The sequence below is a fragment of the Parasteatoda tepidariorum genome, chromosome 10 (genome assembly GCF_982258835.1).
Source record: "Parasteatoda tepidariorum strain Cologne lab strain chromosome 10, Ptep-v5.0, whole genome shotgun sequence".
In the NCBI taxonomy this organism is placed as follows: Eukaryota; Metazoa; Arthropoda; class Arachnida; order Araneae; family Theridiidae; genus Parasteatoda; species Parasteatoda tepidariorum.
In genome coordinates, this window is record NC_141764.1 from 54099235 (window position 1) to 54116789 (window position 17555).

Here is a 17555-nt window from a genome sequence, read left to right on the forward strand (position 1 = left end):
AAAACCGGCAAAAACTGGTAAAAACCGGCAAAAACCAAATTATCTAAATTACTGATTAAATATTATTACAAAATACTTGAAACAAATTTAAATCAATCATAAGGAATAATAATTTTAATACTAATACATTAACATATTAATAATTAATATAATGGAAATAATTTTTAAAAGATTGAAAGTTTGTGATCTCTTTTCATTTTAGAATCCTAAAATAAATGTTTTTTTACAAATAAATAAATATTATTATTTGCATAATATTATTATTTATTATAAAAAATGATTATTTGTACAATAATTAACTACACATATTGATAGATATTTTATGTTTTAAATTATAGTTATATTAATTTAAAATAAGTTCATTTCACTGGAAAAAAAAAGAATAATCACAAATTTTCCAATCAATAATGTTTTAAACTACTAAAATGATATATTATTACATTATCATTTAATTATGGAATAATAATTTTGTTAATTTTTTTGTAATTATTTATATTTATAGTATATATTTCAATTTTAGGAATAATTTTGTATCAAAAATGTGTTTTTGTCCTCTCATCTTGGAAAATATAGGTTTTTGCCACTTTTTGCCAATTAGCTTGGCAAAAACCTGTTTTTGCCAGGACGGTTTTTACCGGTATTTACCATGGTTTTTTCCACCTGTGGCAAAATCTTGCCAACCCTGTCCTGAACTGCATTTTTCAAATTTAAGATAGATAAATAAAATTTTCCCCAGAAACAAGTTTTGAAGCATAATTTAAAATTAATTAAATAAAAGTTTACTTGTCGTAAACAAACATAGTGCTTTGAAAATGTCATCAGCATTTTGCAAAAAGCCAGGCTAAATGGAATTACAAATGTAACGAATAGTGATTTGACTGAATATCAAATTTTCGGCCATAAAAATCGTCAACATTGTTTTTTAAGTTCTTAAAAAAGTATCATCAGGGGTCTGTCTAGGTTTTTCTGAGAGGTACCTATTTTGTGAAAATTTAGATATAATTTGTGAAAAATTAAAAATTATATTTAAAAATCCAACACAAAAATATGGCAAGAATATGGATTTACCATGTCTTAAGGAATACAAAAATAAAATTTTAAGAAAAAGTATTTTGTGAAACTACCGTTTTTTCTAAAAGTAAATTTGTGAAACTACCGTTTTTACTAAAGTTGAATTTGTGAAGGTACCGCTAAACGGTAGTAAATTCGGTCTGGACAAACCCCTGATCATTCATAAATATTTTTTTATAAAGAAATAAGCTCAGTCATAATTGAAAAATAATCAAAACTTAGGTGTATTAATGGTATAAGGTAAAGGGAAATATTTAAGATAATATAGATAATTAAATATTAAGATAATTTGAAATATTTAAGATAATTAGAAATATTTAGGATAATTAGAAATATTTAGGATAATTAGAAATATTAAGGATAATTAGAAATATTTAAGATAAAAAACCGACTAACAGCTATAAAAAAAAAAAAAAAAAAAAGTTGCAAAGTTTAAAAAAAATAAAATACCCTCGTAATTCTTAAAACAAAACTTTAATGCTAAAAATAAAACTTTTCAGGAACAAATTATCCATGAAAGAGATGATATTAATAGATATTAGTCTAATTTTAAAGCTAAACACTTCAGTCTTCCAATTACTGTATTTTCAAGAAAAAGTGTAAATTAAAGCCTAAAAGAAACCCTCTTAATTCCTGCATTATAATAAAAACTTCAATAAAAACATAAGTGTTTTTTTGAAAAAGAAAGAGCTAGATAGAAACTGAAACAAAAATCATTCTTAATTCTTAAACAAGAGTTTTAACACTAAAAATATTAATTTAACTTTATCACATTGCTGTATTTTTAGAAAAACGTGACAACAATAAAATTTTTTTTTTTCATTAGAAACGATCTTCAAACAATGCTCTCATAATATAAATGATAATAAAAAGAAAATTCAATAGAAAAAAAAATCAAAAGAGAAACAGAAAAAAATTCTTAGTTATGAAATATAACTTAAACGTAGAGAATCTGTTTTCTATGTCTCTTTCTAGTTATCGACATTATTGCATAAGAAAAAAGTGAATTATATATTAGAAATGATCGGTTAACATGCTTCGCTTTAGTTAAAACAGAAAAACAAGCAAAAATTTTCATTTTTTTAAAACAAAGTATTGAAAAAACGATTAAATTGACTTGCCTGAATACAATTAAAATAAAGAAAAAAATCAGCCTAACGAAACTTATGGTTTAGTTTAGCATAAAGTAATCTAGTTTCTATTCTTTAATTTTCGCATTTACATGCGTCTACCAGAACATAAATTAACAAGTTTTAGAACTTAACAAATATGTGTAAAAACTAAATTTCTAATAATGTATAGTAAAAAATACAATTTTAGTTTATTTTTTATTATATCAATTAAAAATTCCCCCCACCCCAAAAAAAAACTGCCTAAAAATAGTTTTCCAAATAATACTGTTAATAATACGGTTGGCCGAATATTCGGCAGAAGGGCCGAATAGTAGTCGAACATTCGTTACATCCCTAATTGGAATAGTTTACAATATTTGGTAATCTGTTCAATGTTTTAAGGCTTATTACAATCAGACAATATGCATTTATGCTAATTAAAAATACTTATCGTGACGTACTGTAAAGCAACATACAATTATAAATACTACTATAATATAAAACTTACAATTCTACTCCCTGAATGAAAAACATCATTCATAAAAGATATCCACATGATAACTTGAAGTAGTAATCAACTGGCCATTTTTTTAGCTCATTCAGATCCTGTAAATGAAACATTATTTAAATCACATGAATAATAATTTTAAATCTGCAAATACATAAAATGAAGAAGTTTGGATTCATTGGCAAACTTCGAATAAGTTATAAAGACTGTCTGTTGTTTACAAGTTTTCACCAACATCAACATTAATCGCCATAACCCACAAGTTTCTTATTTTAGTATTATGATGTGTTGATATTTCATCAATACTCGCAATAAAATTAAATAATTATCATTGTATACTATTTTTGATATTATCGTAAAAGATAATTTAGTTATAAGAAATGATCACATTATTTTGCGTGTTGATATAGATTGCACATATGATTAGATAATGATAGTAATACTTTCATATTTGATATGTGTGTACATTATACATAGCTGGTGACCTATACGTAAACTAGAAATTGGTGTAATTCTCACATATTGGCGAACTTGGTTTATGACTTTTCTTTCTTTTAGTTTAACCTATTACTTTCATTGATTTAATTTTTTTTTATCTTAACAAAAAATAAATTATATTTAAGGCATAACATTACACTTTATTCATTTAAAAAAAATCTTTTCCTTTAGGAAGATGGTTTACTTTACAGCAAAATACATGCCAAATCTATTCCAACATTTACATAAAGGCACACTATAACATAAATAATTCTTATACAGTGAAATCCCAGATTTACGTTGTTTGTTTTGCAAATTATTTCGCTTCCTACATAATTTTCTGTCAGCCGGGAGAAATTGTTCATACAGATAATGTTATAATATCCTGGATTTTATATTGCCATTCGTAAAAAAATCTTGTAATATACATTTTCTAATAGGTCAAAATCACTTTTTGTTAATAATGCTCACACAAACTTTTTCCAAGTTCCTTTGTTCTTATCAGGGTTGGAGTTTTTGCCGGCAAAAAGGGGTTTTTGCCAGGACAGTGGCAAAAACCTGGTAAAAACCGGCAAAAACTGGTAAAAACCGGCAAAAACCAAATTATCTAAATTACTGATTAAATATTATTACAAAATACTTGAAACAAATTTAAATCAATCATAAGGAATAATAATTTTAATACTAATACATTAACATATTAATAATTAATATAATGGAAATAATTTTTAAAAGATTGAAAGTTTGTGATCTCTTTTCATTTTAGAATCCTAAAATAAATGTTTTTTTACAAATAAATAAATATTATTATTTGCATAATATTATTATTTATTATAAAAAATGATTATTTGTACAATAATTAACTACACATATTGATAGATATTTTATGTTTTAAATTATAGTTATATTAATTTAAAATAAGTTCATTTCACTGGAAAAAAAAAGAATAATCACAAATTTTCCAATCAATAATGTTTTAAACTACTAAAATGATATATTATTACATTATCATTTAATTATGGAATAATAATTTTGTTAATTTTTTTGTAATTATTTATATTTATAGTATATATTTCAATTTTAGGAATAATTTTGTATCAAAAATGTGTTTTTGTCCTCTCATCTTGGAAAATATAGGTTTTTGCCACTTTTTGCCAATTAGCTTGGCAAAAACCTGTTTTTGCCAGGACGGTTTTTACCGGTATTTACCATGGTTTTTTCCACCTGTGGCAAAATCTTGCCAACCCTGGTTCTTATTTATTAATTTATTATTATTTTTAAAAAAAAATGAAAGAGATAGAGACTTGTTTCTTAGCTATTCTGGAAGATCTTCAGCCTCTGATTATTGATCAAGAGTTTCACAACATAAAAACTCTAAAACAATATTTGCAAAGGTAAAGAAAAAAAATAGCAAATTCGCAAACGATTGTTAATATTTAGCAGGATGTTGTTGGAATTATATAAAAATTTAAAGATCAGAAACTTTTTCTAACAGTTCATTTTGTAAGTGCCAATTTTTAAAATATTTGCTTACCCCTATAATACGTTAGCCCGATTTGCGTGTTCTATAATGCTAGTTCGACAGAAAACACAAGATCGGTATTCCACAGTAATTATATAACTAGGACATATTAGTAAAATTGGAAATATCTAAGTTGTTGTTGTTGTTCATTTACGTCGCACTAGAGCCACACAATGGGCTATTGGCGACGGTCTGGGAAACATCCCTGAGGATGATCCGAAGACATGCCATCACAATTTTGATCCCCTGCAAAGGGGATGGCACCCCCGCTTCGGTAGCCCGACGACCTACACGCGAAGTCGAGCACTTTACGGTAGAACAGTTTAACAAGGACCGATACCGCACACTGATCACAGCCAGTGATGCTTGACTTCGGTGATCTGCTGGGAACGGTGTCTTAACGATCAGTCCAATGCGGGACGGGAATATCTAAGAATAATAAGCTAAATTTATATCAATCAAAGTTATAAAATAGTAAAATGATATTAAATATTCTTATAAAAAATTATTTTCAAAAACTTCTTTTTTGTAACTTAATAGAAAACAATATCTCAAATCATAATATTAAACTATTATAAATATATCGAACAGTTATCTAGAGAGATGCACTAGGTCTTACTTTGTACTGATATCCTGTATACACCGACAGTATATTTTTATAGTATTAATGTTTAATAGTAAAGGATAAAATTAATATTCCCTTTTGTTCATATTTCTATCTTTCTTTTAAATAAACTTTTAATTTCAAGTATATTTTCAATCACAAAACATAATGCTATTCAGTAAATATAATCATAACTACATAGATTATTAATTGACACAGATAATTAGAATATAATTATTATTATACCCATATGAAATCTAATTTTTAAGAATCACAGTTGCAAGTTTTGAAAAAAATATGCAAAAATACATAGTTATAGGAATAAATTTGATATTTGAAATCAATCTCAGTAATTTTTTACATTCATATTGCTAAAAATTTTTCCTGTAGACCAATACTTCATTGCAATATTTGTGTGATAACATAGCTATCAACAACGCTTAACTAAAACTTATAATAAAGTTTTAACTTAAAATAAAATAAAAATTTTTTTAAACTTTTACTTTTTGTGTTTGATAAGATTTTTGATTTTATTTGAGTTTAAAAATCTTAATGAATAGAAGCAATAGTAGGTATTTTACAATAGATATACTTGTGCATAGGTATAGAATTTATAGTACATAGTAATTGTAAACCATACGTATCAAAAGATTATTTTTGAAATCATAAAATTTTTAAAATAACATCTTGAGAATGTTTACAACAGTGGCTGATTTAATAGAGCCGTAGTAGGACTGTTCAAGGTAATTTTTTTATTCTGCTAAGATCATAAATATAGAATTCTTTGAAGGAAAAGAAATTTTAATATAAAATTGCATTTTCTAGCATAAATATGAGTTATTCAATAAATATCATTTAATTTAATCCAAATTACATAAATTATTAATTGGCATGGATTATTAGAATACATTTAACATAATATCCAGCTCCAGTCAACTGGCCTGATACATATACTGTAGTTACATCCCTAGTTGGCAATAATTTTAAATTTTTAAAATTATAAAGAAAATATCAATGTACTAGATAGGGGGGAGTAATAATAATTTTTTTCTTCTAATCATTAAAAAATTTAGATTTCCAGAATTGGATTTTTCTAGTCTATTTGAACACAAATATTTATTACACATTAATTACCAATAATAACAATTAACTTTAATAGATACCATAATAAACCAAAAATAAAGAATTCAAAATTATCTGAACTTTAGATTTTTGGTAGAAGGTTTTAAAAAGTTTATATTTGGGTTAATGGAAACAACTTTTACATATTCAGTGTTTTCATCTCAGAAAAAAAATGGGTGAGAATTTCTCACCCTTTCTCAAAAACAGGGTGAGATTTCAAAAAGTTAAGTGAGATTTCAAAAATTTAAAAAAAAAAAAAAAAACGCGAAGAGACTTAAAAAAAAAATAATTTCTTTAATTATGATGCATTTTTAACATCTTCTAATTTTTAAAGCATTGAATATTTTTGCTGCATCATCATATGGAAAATGTTCTACAGCTACTTTTTCATCAGCTATTCTCATTAGGTTGCTCAAATGAGTATTTGTTTCGTTTGGATCGCTTCTACCCACATTTGTTTCATTTTCATTTGTCCGTTTCGGAGTAGAAGATATTGGCTTTACAAGGTATTTGTCCATATTACATTAACGAGCAAAAACTTTTAACGTCTTACATGAAGAAACCTTACCTATGGTAAACACGTGGTTGCAAAGAAATGCGTTCTGAAAGAGGTACCGTGGTTCGGAAGGATGGTGTTCTGTTGTTCTTAAAGGTTCTGATCAATACTGGTAAATAGGGAAGCTAGATAATGGGGCAGAGGTTGAAAATAATAAAAGATCCAGGAAGAAAAGTGAAACGGATTTTATTCTAAATGGCGCAAAAGAGAAATTTTTTTCAAAATGCGAGAAATTCGCGAATTTTGAAATTTTTTTATGGAATGCGCGAATTTCTCGCGGTAATCATTTTTTAATGCGAGAATATAAAAAAATATGCGAGATTCTCGCGTTCTCGCGCTGTAGTGAAAACACTGATATTACACAATGTCAATGATATTTAGCTGTTAAAAATACCTACTTATGATTAAAACAAACTTTGAGACTAATCAGCTGACAATTTAATTTTTGGCAACTATTAATGTTTACTTACAATTAAATAACTATGGTTTCCTAGTTTAAAATTTTAAACTAACCATAAAATTAGTAAAATTACCTATATTATACAGCTATTATGGTTTACATCACACCATAAGTTTAAATCATGTTTAATTACATAAAATTAAATCAACGATTTTCTGTATAATTGTGCATAATACAATATCATTTCCTGTTTGACAGCTTTTAACATAACAAAAGAACAACTAAATAAAAAACAGCTACAATATTTTATATATTTTTTTAATGTTTAAATATATATATATATATATAATTCATAAATTAAATGATGAATTCTGAAAGATAATTCGATGAAAACTTATGTGAAGTTCCTCAAAAATAACAAATTAAATAAAACACAATATTTGAAAGTGAAAATTATTGTGAACATAAATATACAACAAAAGAAATAAAAACAAAATATTCATAGAAACAAAAATGCCACGACAATGAGTTTAAAATTTTAAAAAAAAAGTACATAAATATACAATAAACTTACTCCGAAAACTTTCTACTGTCATTTGTCAGTATACAATTTAACTCAAAGTTATCAGAGCGTTTCGAAGTATAAATAGGTCATAATATTACCAGTACATAAAAGATAAATTGAAAGAAATAATATAAAAGAAATCGATCACTAGGATTGAACCACTAGAGTTATATTAAAAATCGATAAATCTCAGAACTTTCTAATATCAAGGCTAAGTAAGGTAATAAAATTCCTGACATTGCGGATGTGCCAACTTGGATGAATGAAAACAGCTGAGAACCATCTGTGACGACCTCCACAAAGAAAAACGCAAAAATATCACGAATTATTCACACTAATATTCAAATTCAGGGTTTTGTTTAAAGGTTATGTATAATAATTGAAACACTTACTTTCGCTGAAATTTAAGACATATCTCCCAGAGCGTTGGCATGTATTCCTTGCTTTGTTTATTTGATGTTGTCAAAAACCTGCATAAGCCAAAACATCGTGAACATGAGTATTGACCTTCTGACATCATTGCTTTCAGCGCCACGTATTAGCTGTTTAGAGAAACAACTGTTTTCACAGGTAAAAGTGAGAAAAATTCACCTGAGAAAACTCTTATTGAATTTTTTTTTTATTTTTTCATTATTATGATTCAAGAATTTGAATCTATTGCGATATTTTTTTTTTAGATCAAATTGCTCGCACAAGATGGAAAAGAGCAATTTCAAAGGTTTAGAAGCATTATTCCAATAACTTAACTGTAACCGCTGTTTTAATATTTGGGTGGCTAAAAGTTTTTGTGGTGATAATGCGAATGGCGATTCAATGATAAATTTGTTTTAAAAAAGTACAATTTAAGCTTATTTAATGTCTTTAATCGGAATTTCTTTCTTAGAATGAGGCCATTTTTTCCAATTTTGAAACTGATACTTCTCTGCGTGTTTTAGACTGACGTGATAAAGTTCCTATAAATAGCATTTTCAGAAATTCTTTTTCTTCTTCTTTTTTTTTCTTTCTTCTTCAACCTGGTTAGCATTATTTTTTATACGGGAAGGAATTTTTTCATTTAAATATAAAGCAATTATTCTTTTAAAAAATGCTAAAAGGTGATGTTTACGTCTTTTTCTCATAGAGCTCTTGATTTTAAAAACAAATTGAAAAATTTACTTATACGAACAAAATATAAAAAAAAGAGGATGAAGAGAAACTTTGAAGTATCACAAAAATTTGGAGGTTAAACCAAATATCATATAACTGTAAGTCAAAGCATTTTTTTTTTTTTTTTTTTTTTTTTTTGTGAATTTCAAAGTTTAAATTTTGTTGCAAAGGGTGAAATAATTTCAATTCAAAACTTACGAAGTAAATTATAAATTCTTTTTAAAAAATAAATCAGGGCAGTTTAAAAAATCTGTGTATAAAATCGAGAGATAATTTAATAGCTGTGTCTCAAAGCAACTGTGTGCAGCATTAATGTTATCGGATAAATAAAACATTTCACCCTATAAATATCCCTCCCCTAAATAAAAACATAATTTATTGATTAGAATAAAAATAAATTTTAACAAAAAATAAAAATGATTGAACATTGAAATTACAACTAAATAAGTAAATAAAATATTTTAAGAGAAAAGGAAGCAGAATAATTTGTTTATTTATAATGTGTAATTTATACATACTTGTTAATAGAGGCTTTAAAGTCTCTATTAAGAAGCTTTATACTGGTTATTCCATATCATTAGGATGGACGGAAAAATTACTAAAGCTGTTTAGATTCAAAACGCTATAGTGTGGAAAAGATGCCTTATTATATTAAAAGAAAAAAATTTAACGTAAAATATTATAAAATCGGTTAATATTTTCCAGTCACGCATCGCTCTTGAAGTTTTATTAAATTTTTTAATGCCAGTCAAAATTGTAAAATTGACATGCTACAGTCTCCTCTGCTTTATGTGTGGTTTAAAAAAGAACAATATGATAAAATATAATTTTTTAAAGATATATTAAATGAAGTTAGCAAAATTAATTTCCTATTCTATGTTTCAATGAAATATCATATAAAAAAGTAAAACAAATTATTATTAATGGTTATTAACAGCTAAGAGTGTGGAAATAATTTTTCAATTTACTGTGTTTTTTTCTTGGTACAGTCGTGAGGAATTAGCTATTTATAAATTCCAGATGTGTTATTAGCTTCATTAATATTTAAATCATATCTAGAATTTTTATGTGTTTCACTTTTCCTGAACAATTGAAACTAAAAACAGCAATCACTATTTCCCATGGCAATGATTCAAATGTTTAGCACAAATATTTTGTGGTAATTAATTCGGTATCAATACTTTTGAATTGAATTTTTTTTGTTACTTACGTTAAATATTTGCACAATGACTTACATTTGATATTTGTTTCAGTTCACAATGATTTACATATGAAATAATTTTTCCTAACTGACAATTATGTTAATTTTTTTACTGTGCCTTGCGCTTTAATTGAATGCCAGATCTATTTCGCATAAAATAAACAGTAATGAACTGTGTAGATTTTATTTCTCATGATTGAAGGAATAACCATTTAGTAAAATATCCTTCGGTTATTTTTATAATTTTCTGAAGTACTAATATAATTATTTTGGTTGTTTTAATTATTTTTAAAGGACATTTCATGCTATTTTTAATGCAAGCATTTGTTTGCATATTTTCAATGCATGTAATGCATGTCTGAGTTTGCCGAATGTCAGGAAAAATTTCATGATATCCTGAAAAATAAAAAATTCCGTTTGATTACAGATATTTTATTTCAGTAACCCCTGTAACCACTTATTAGTATCGTCCGATAAATGAATTAATTTTGATGTTTTTAGTTTTACCTTTACCTCTATAAAGATTTCTCTGCGTTTGAAATTTTTTTTTCCTTTTAATTAGTATTGAACCTGTGATCCTTATTGTGTAGAATCAAATAAATCTATTTTTGACAAGGATTCTAAAAATAGTTATGAAAGCTGGTTATTTCCAACAAAGTATTTATTACAAAGTATTCATTATTTTTTTTAATTGCTGAATGAGATGAAGTTACAAGTATATTGAATCTTATTAGAGGTAGCACGGAAACAGGTTTCCCCTGCAAAATTTCTTATTCAGCTCTATCACTCAATCCATTATTCAAATCAAGAACAAATATACAAGTACAAGTATACAAGTATGTTAAATGTCTAACGAAATTTATGATTCACTTTATTTTAACTTTCAGATAATGTCATTTAAAAAATAATAATAAAATTTGTTTAATATACAAGCATGCATGGCAGACAATATTTGATTTCTTAAAAAAAGGACACGAATTATGTATTTTTCTGGTCAAAAATAATTTTATGTAAAATAATATTTTCTTTTCAGATAGATGTTCATTCCACGTATTCACGATCGCAACGCTTGAACACGCCCTCCAACGGGTAGTGTCTTTTCAGGCTTTTATTTATTAAGTTTTCATTCAGTTCTATCAGAAACATTGGCAGAGTTGACGTCATTTTTTTAGCAACAAATAAGAAGAAAAATTTACCTAAGGAAAAGACAGAAGAACTTGAAAAAAAAAAAAAAAATAAACGACCCAGAACATTGATAAATCTTTCTGAGGCAGAACGCGTCCAACATTTGAAGAACAAATTCTCAGTAATTTTTACCTTACTATTATCAACAAACTTGCAACCTATAACTTCCGATTTCCGGATGGCATATTGTTACAGATGCGTGTACTGGTAAAATACTTTTTTTGCTTCAATTCATTACAAGTTAAAGTGAAGTCAACATTGCTAACTTCATTCCAATAAATTGTAATAGTTATAGAATAATCTTCTTGTTAGAATAGTATACATTTCTGAATCTATATAATTCGGAAAACAACAATAAAGAATCATCCAATTTACTTGAAATAGTATCATTTGTGTTCATTATTCATAAGTTCCTGGTAAGTACTTTTTAATTTTGAAAGAATAATTTCAACTAGAATTCAGCTATTTTGTTTTTATGCTACATATTTAAATTTATATCGAGATCTTACAATTATGAAATTTTGTTGTGTGGTAAGTTATCTAAAAGTAATGAAGGGATAGTCTATGTATATATTATTTGAAAATAAAATTTTCAAACAAAGAATATTTCATTTGGAATTCTCCTGCTTTATAAAGCAAGTAAGTGTTATGATTTTTACAATAAAAGTTTTACTTTTAAATATTTTTTTTCTAATTAGATGATAGTTCTCTACTGAATGGTTTTCTGCGTCTGATTAAGAACTTAAGACTAGAAAAAAGAAAAAATATGAAAGTTTTTTACTTCAATATGAGGAATTTTTAGAATAATTTTTTTCCTTAATCGTAAGCATTCTTTATTTCACGTTTTTTAGTTTATAAATAATGATTTTTTATTGAAACTTTAAATTTTTTGATAAAAACTGTTAAAAAACTTATTTTTCAAAATTAAATAGTGTAACTTTATGTACTTGCGTTTACTTTTTGCATGATTTTAATGTTTCAAGTAATATGATTAGGAAAAGTATGGAATGTAAAATTTAAACAGACCTTTCACACTAGATCATTAAATTTAGTAGAACGATTTCTAAGGCATTAGGTTTTAACTCTAATTACAAGAATTTTTACAAACATTTTCCAATGTGGTTTGGATGTTCCTTCTTTAAAAAAAGATATTCCAATTTGTTTTCACTTGCATACGAAAGAATATCATAATTTTTTTTAACAATTTAATAAGCCGCAATAAAGAACCATGCTACACAGAAGAAATCTCCACTGCAACCACTAGTGTTGTTTTGGTAGCCGGAATTCGTCCCAAATAACAACGCCCCCTATAGGTCGTTGCGTTCGCGAATAGTTGATTGTTATGCTAAGTGCAGTTGTGTTATCGTTTGCTATTATATAAAACAAATGTCATTTTCTTCTCTCACTCTCATTTCTTTTTCTTTGAGAAATAAGCAACATTTTTAATTTTGAACTTAAAATTATATCATATGAATTTCCTGACATTCGAAAAATAATTTTAAGTGTTTTTTTCTATTCAAAAATAAAGCTGGCATTGACTGAGATAACTTTTACAGATTGACATCTTCCTAAATCATTATAACCATTTTAGCAATAATGATAATGATAATAATAATAATAATAATTTGTTTCCATAACATCGAAAAAATTTGCAAAAAATAGCAATTAGCACACAATGACATAGAATCAAATTAAACAGGCTAAGCACATTAACACAAGAATATGATCAAATAAAGGCAAAAAAAAATCTAGATTTGTACTGCCGAAGAGTATTCTAATGCAGGCAGCGACAAAAAGTTTATACGTAAACATTAAGCACAATGAAAAAAAAAAATTAAATTATGAAGATATGGTAAAAAATGTTCCATATATCTTCATACCATATAATATTATACCATTATCATACAGCATTATATAATAACTTTTAAAAAATAGTTGTTGCGTAAAATTTAACATTGCATCGTAAAATATTTGATTATACAAAAGAAATTCTTTAAATCTTTTATGTTTAAAGGAAATTCTTTCTGATAACCTCAACTAAGTTTTATTTTCGAATAATTAGCCAATATTCACTTAATTTAAGTGTTAATTAAAAATAATCTAATCATGTAAAATTTGGTATGTAAAGTGGATGGAAATGATTCAAGAAGAAAAATAGAATTCATAAGCAAAAACGATCAATAACAACCAACTTTCTGGTATTGTTTGAAAGACTTTTCGATATGAACATCTACATTCCATTTGCTTTATTGGATTGATTTCCTATATTGCTGCGTTGTTTTTCCGATATTTTATTTCAGGAAAACTTTCAGTATTCTCAAATATCGTCATAATGAATGAAAATAACATTAATTAAGACGATACGAATTGCATAAAATTTGTTTTATGATAAAAAGAGATTTTAGAAAAGACTGAAATGGCTCCTATTTCTTATGAAAGAATTCCTTGTTAACTACGATTATTATCTTGATTATATCTGCGAATTTTGGTATACTTACTGGAAATTATGAATTTCATTATTTGCAAATTATTTCACATGTATTTTTATCTAACCATTTCGTTATTTTATAAGCAATGAGATTATGGTAAATAGAAAAAAAATAATAAAACAGGTAATTGTTATGTAATTTTTAAGACACATAACTATTTCCTTTATTTTCATTCACAGGTTTTAAAGGTTGTTTAACGGCAGGGTAAGCTATAGCAATCCGTCAATAGCAATCAGGAAAACATAAAAACAAATTGTCAGAGTACAGAATGACAATTTTTTTTCCATCTCTTGTTTAATTTTTACGCATATGAATGTACACATTATCTTAAAATTACATGAGTTCGTGCTGTTATTACACTTGTGCTTTAATTTAGATCTAGACCTATTTCGCAAAAAATTAAGTTGGTAATAAATTCAATAGATTTATTTCTCGTGATTGAACGAATAACCATTTAGAAAAACATCACTCGTTTATTTGCCACAGTTAGAGAATTTTTAAAATTTTCTGAAGTTTAAATATTATTTTGTTGTTGTTGTTTTAATCTTTTACAAAGGAATTTTCACGTTATTTTTAATGCACGTGGGTTCAACTATATATCTGAATTTGGGAACACAAAGGAATTTCTTGTTGACTGTTCGGTTCACTTACTAGTAATTAAGGATTTCATTCCTTAAAAATTACTTTAATATGCATTTTTAAATAAGTGTCTCGTAACTTTATAAACAATGAGATAATGAAAAAAGAAAAAAAGTAATAATGAAAAAAGAAGAAAATAATATTGAAAAAGGTAAAAAATTATAATAAAGGTAAGTGTTACATAATTTTTAAGATGCTTAACTATTACGTTTATTTTCATTCGCAGGTTTCAAAGGTTATGCAACAGCAGTCTAAAAGTGATTTCAATCGAAAATATAGGAACAATATGACCGAGTGCAGAATGACGACATTTTTTTTCCATCTGTTTCCTATTTGGATGAAAACGAATGAAAGTTCATATTTTCTTAAAATTACATAAAATTTAGCAATCTGGAAAGTCGAAAAGTTGTCAACATTTTGATAAGCGTCTTGTACCGCCATAAAGGTCTTAAGTTAAAATTCAAGAAAGTCAGAGCAGTGTCAAAATTTTAATTAAAATTCTTTTGTCCTTAAAATTTGTTTGTAGAGGTCAGGAAACGATTAACATGTGCATCGCTCTCTGGCACAGAACTGTAGTTAAAATAAGAGGTGTAGCTTGTTCGGAAGTGGTCAAAATTCCCATTAGCTAAATAGATAGTTTTTTGGTGATGCATTTTACTTGAAGAGATTTGCAAACGAAACTTGTATTGCCCTCCAACATGGAACTGTAATTAAAATGTAAACACTCAAACCATTTAGAAAGTGATGGAAACCTCAATTGTGAGATTTGTTCCTTGCAGTTACAAGAGATAAAGTTCAGAAAAACCAGACGATAAGCTTCCCCTCCCCCCAGAAAATCACGGCAGTGTTTTACAATGCTTAAAATAAGATTTAAATTACGAACAATTTAATTTTGTTTACCGTTAAACACTAAACAGGTGTATCCGTTTATTAATTTAGCTCTTTCCCCTTTTGCTATTTTCTTTAAAGAAATTAATATAAATTATGAGAACTATTAATTTTCTGCTTTAGAAATTACTATTTTCATTCTCTTCGGCCTCAAACTATTATGACACATATGACAACATATGAGAAATGTATGTAAATGCTTTATATGTGAAATAAAGAGAGGAAAGGAAATAGCCTCAATGTGAAAGGTAAGAATTATTAGAAAAATGTCAATGTTTCAATGTCAAAGTTTTTATGTACAGATAGTTATTTTTACACGCGATTCTACCATCAATTTGTTCAAAATCCCCTTTGAATCTTAACGTGTATAATATAAAGTTGATTGTTTCAAAACGATATAGATTATGGCATCAGTAGTTATGTTATAAAACACTTTAAATATTTGTACTAAATTGAAGCAAATATTATGCGTATCTGAAACTAATAACTAACAGACAACACTGCAATAAAAGAATTGAACTGCGTGAATACAAATTATAACTTAATTAAAGTATTGCATAGATATATATATATAATCGTGTGGTATCGCGGATATAATCGTGTGGGCTGATAAAAAGATTATATCTTTTATTTTCCGGATTTTTAAAAAAAATTTATCCTTTTTTCCCAGTTTTTTATTATTATAATTTTTTTTCCAGTTTTTTGTTATTTTATTATTATTATTATTTTTCTTAATTTTCTTTGTGTTTTTTGCATTTATTTATTTTGCTTTATATATATATATATATGTATATATATATATATATATATATATATATATATATATATATATATATATATATATATATATATATATATATATATATATATATATATATATATATATATATATATATATATATATATATATATATATATATATATATATATATATATATATATATATATATATATATATATATATATATATATATATATATATATATATATATATATATATATATATATATATATATATATATATATATATATATATATATATATATATATATATATATATATATATATATATATATATATATGTATAAAGCAAAATAAATGACAAGCAAACATGAATTAATTTGAGGTAATAAAATGCGTTAAGAAATGTATACTACTGAATCAAACAATTTGAGAAGGAAAAACAATAATTGAAACTCTACGTCACAACTTGCAAAATTAAAATCTAATTATTTCTCAGCGTGAGCTGCTTTAGTAATTTAATGTTGTTGGAAGGAAAATTCGGAGAATTCCAGAAATGTGCCTTTGGAAGGTATTAAGGTATTTTCACCTGTAAATGATACGTTTAAATAATAACTAAATAATAATTAATTATTATAAGAATCAAATTATCCCGAGATAAAGGTGGTGGGGAAAAATGATAGGGTGACAGTGCATACGAAAATAATTTGCAAATCAATTCAATAACTTAATAATGACCAAGTTTTTAATGTAGCTATAACGATAGCAATTCTAAAGACATTTGGTGTAGGTGATTTAATTTTAATGCCGAATACACTCTGTTTGAATACTTATATCTTCTGATAAATGATATATAATTATAATGATTAAAACACTATTTATTGGTTATTCTTATGATTATTAAAATTAATAGTAATATGTTTAAGGCGGAGAAACTAAGCTCAAATTTGGGTTCACAAAAATTTACACACAAAACTATTCTGATAAAAGTGTAACTTCAAATTTACATTTTAAAGTTTCGAGAAATTCGACTCAAAATAGTGTGTCTAAAATTTTTTTTGTTAATAGACATTTTTATTTTTATAAGAAAATACATGCTGTGAAACTTAAAAATTTAACTATAATTCATTTTCATAGCTCATAAATAAATAAAATTATCAGTTACTTTGTATTCCCGACATAATTTCATAATATTTAATGTTTTCATTTAAATTAATACTATAGCTCTCTGTTACTTTGAGATACTCGTATTATAGCATTCAGTATACCATATTAGTACGAAATGTTCTGTGTTACCTACTTGTCATGATAAATTAAAATTTTTCTGAA

At 25.7% G+C, this 17555-nt stretch overlaps 1 protein-coding gene across 3 annotated transcripts in view; it reads right to left on the reverse strand.

Annotated features, from left to right (window-relative positions):
• The window catches only part of Oatp30B (Organic anion transporting polypeptide 30B), a 68028-nt gene that overhangs the window by 26745 nt on the left and 23728 nt on the right, over positions 1-17555 (reverse strand). The window contains exons 1-3 of one of the 3 annotated variants that reach the window (XM_043050358.3): positions 8330-8462; positions 7947-8230; positions 2692-2789 (exon numbers count right to left, since the gene is read on the reverse strand). The gene's annotated coding sequence lies outside the window, so the exon portion shown is untranslated. Of the gene's footprint in view, positions 1-2691; positions 2790-7946; positions 8231-8329; positions 8478-17555 lie in introns of those variants that run through there. The other 2 variants (XM_016049794.3, XM_087153599.1) reach the window with 2 other exon arrangements.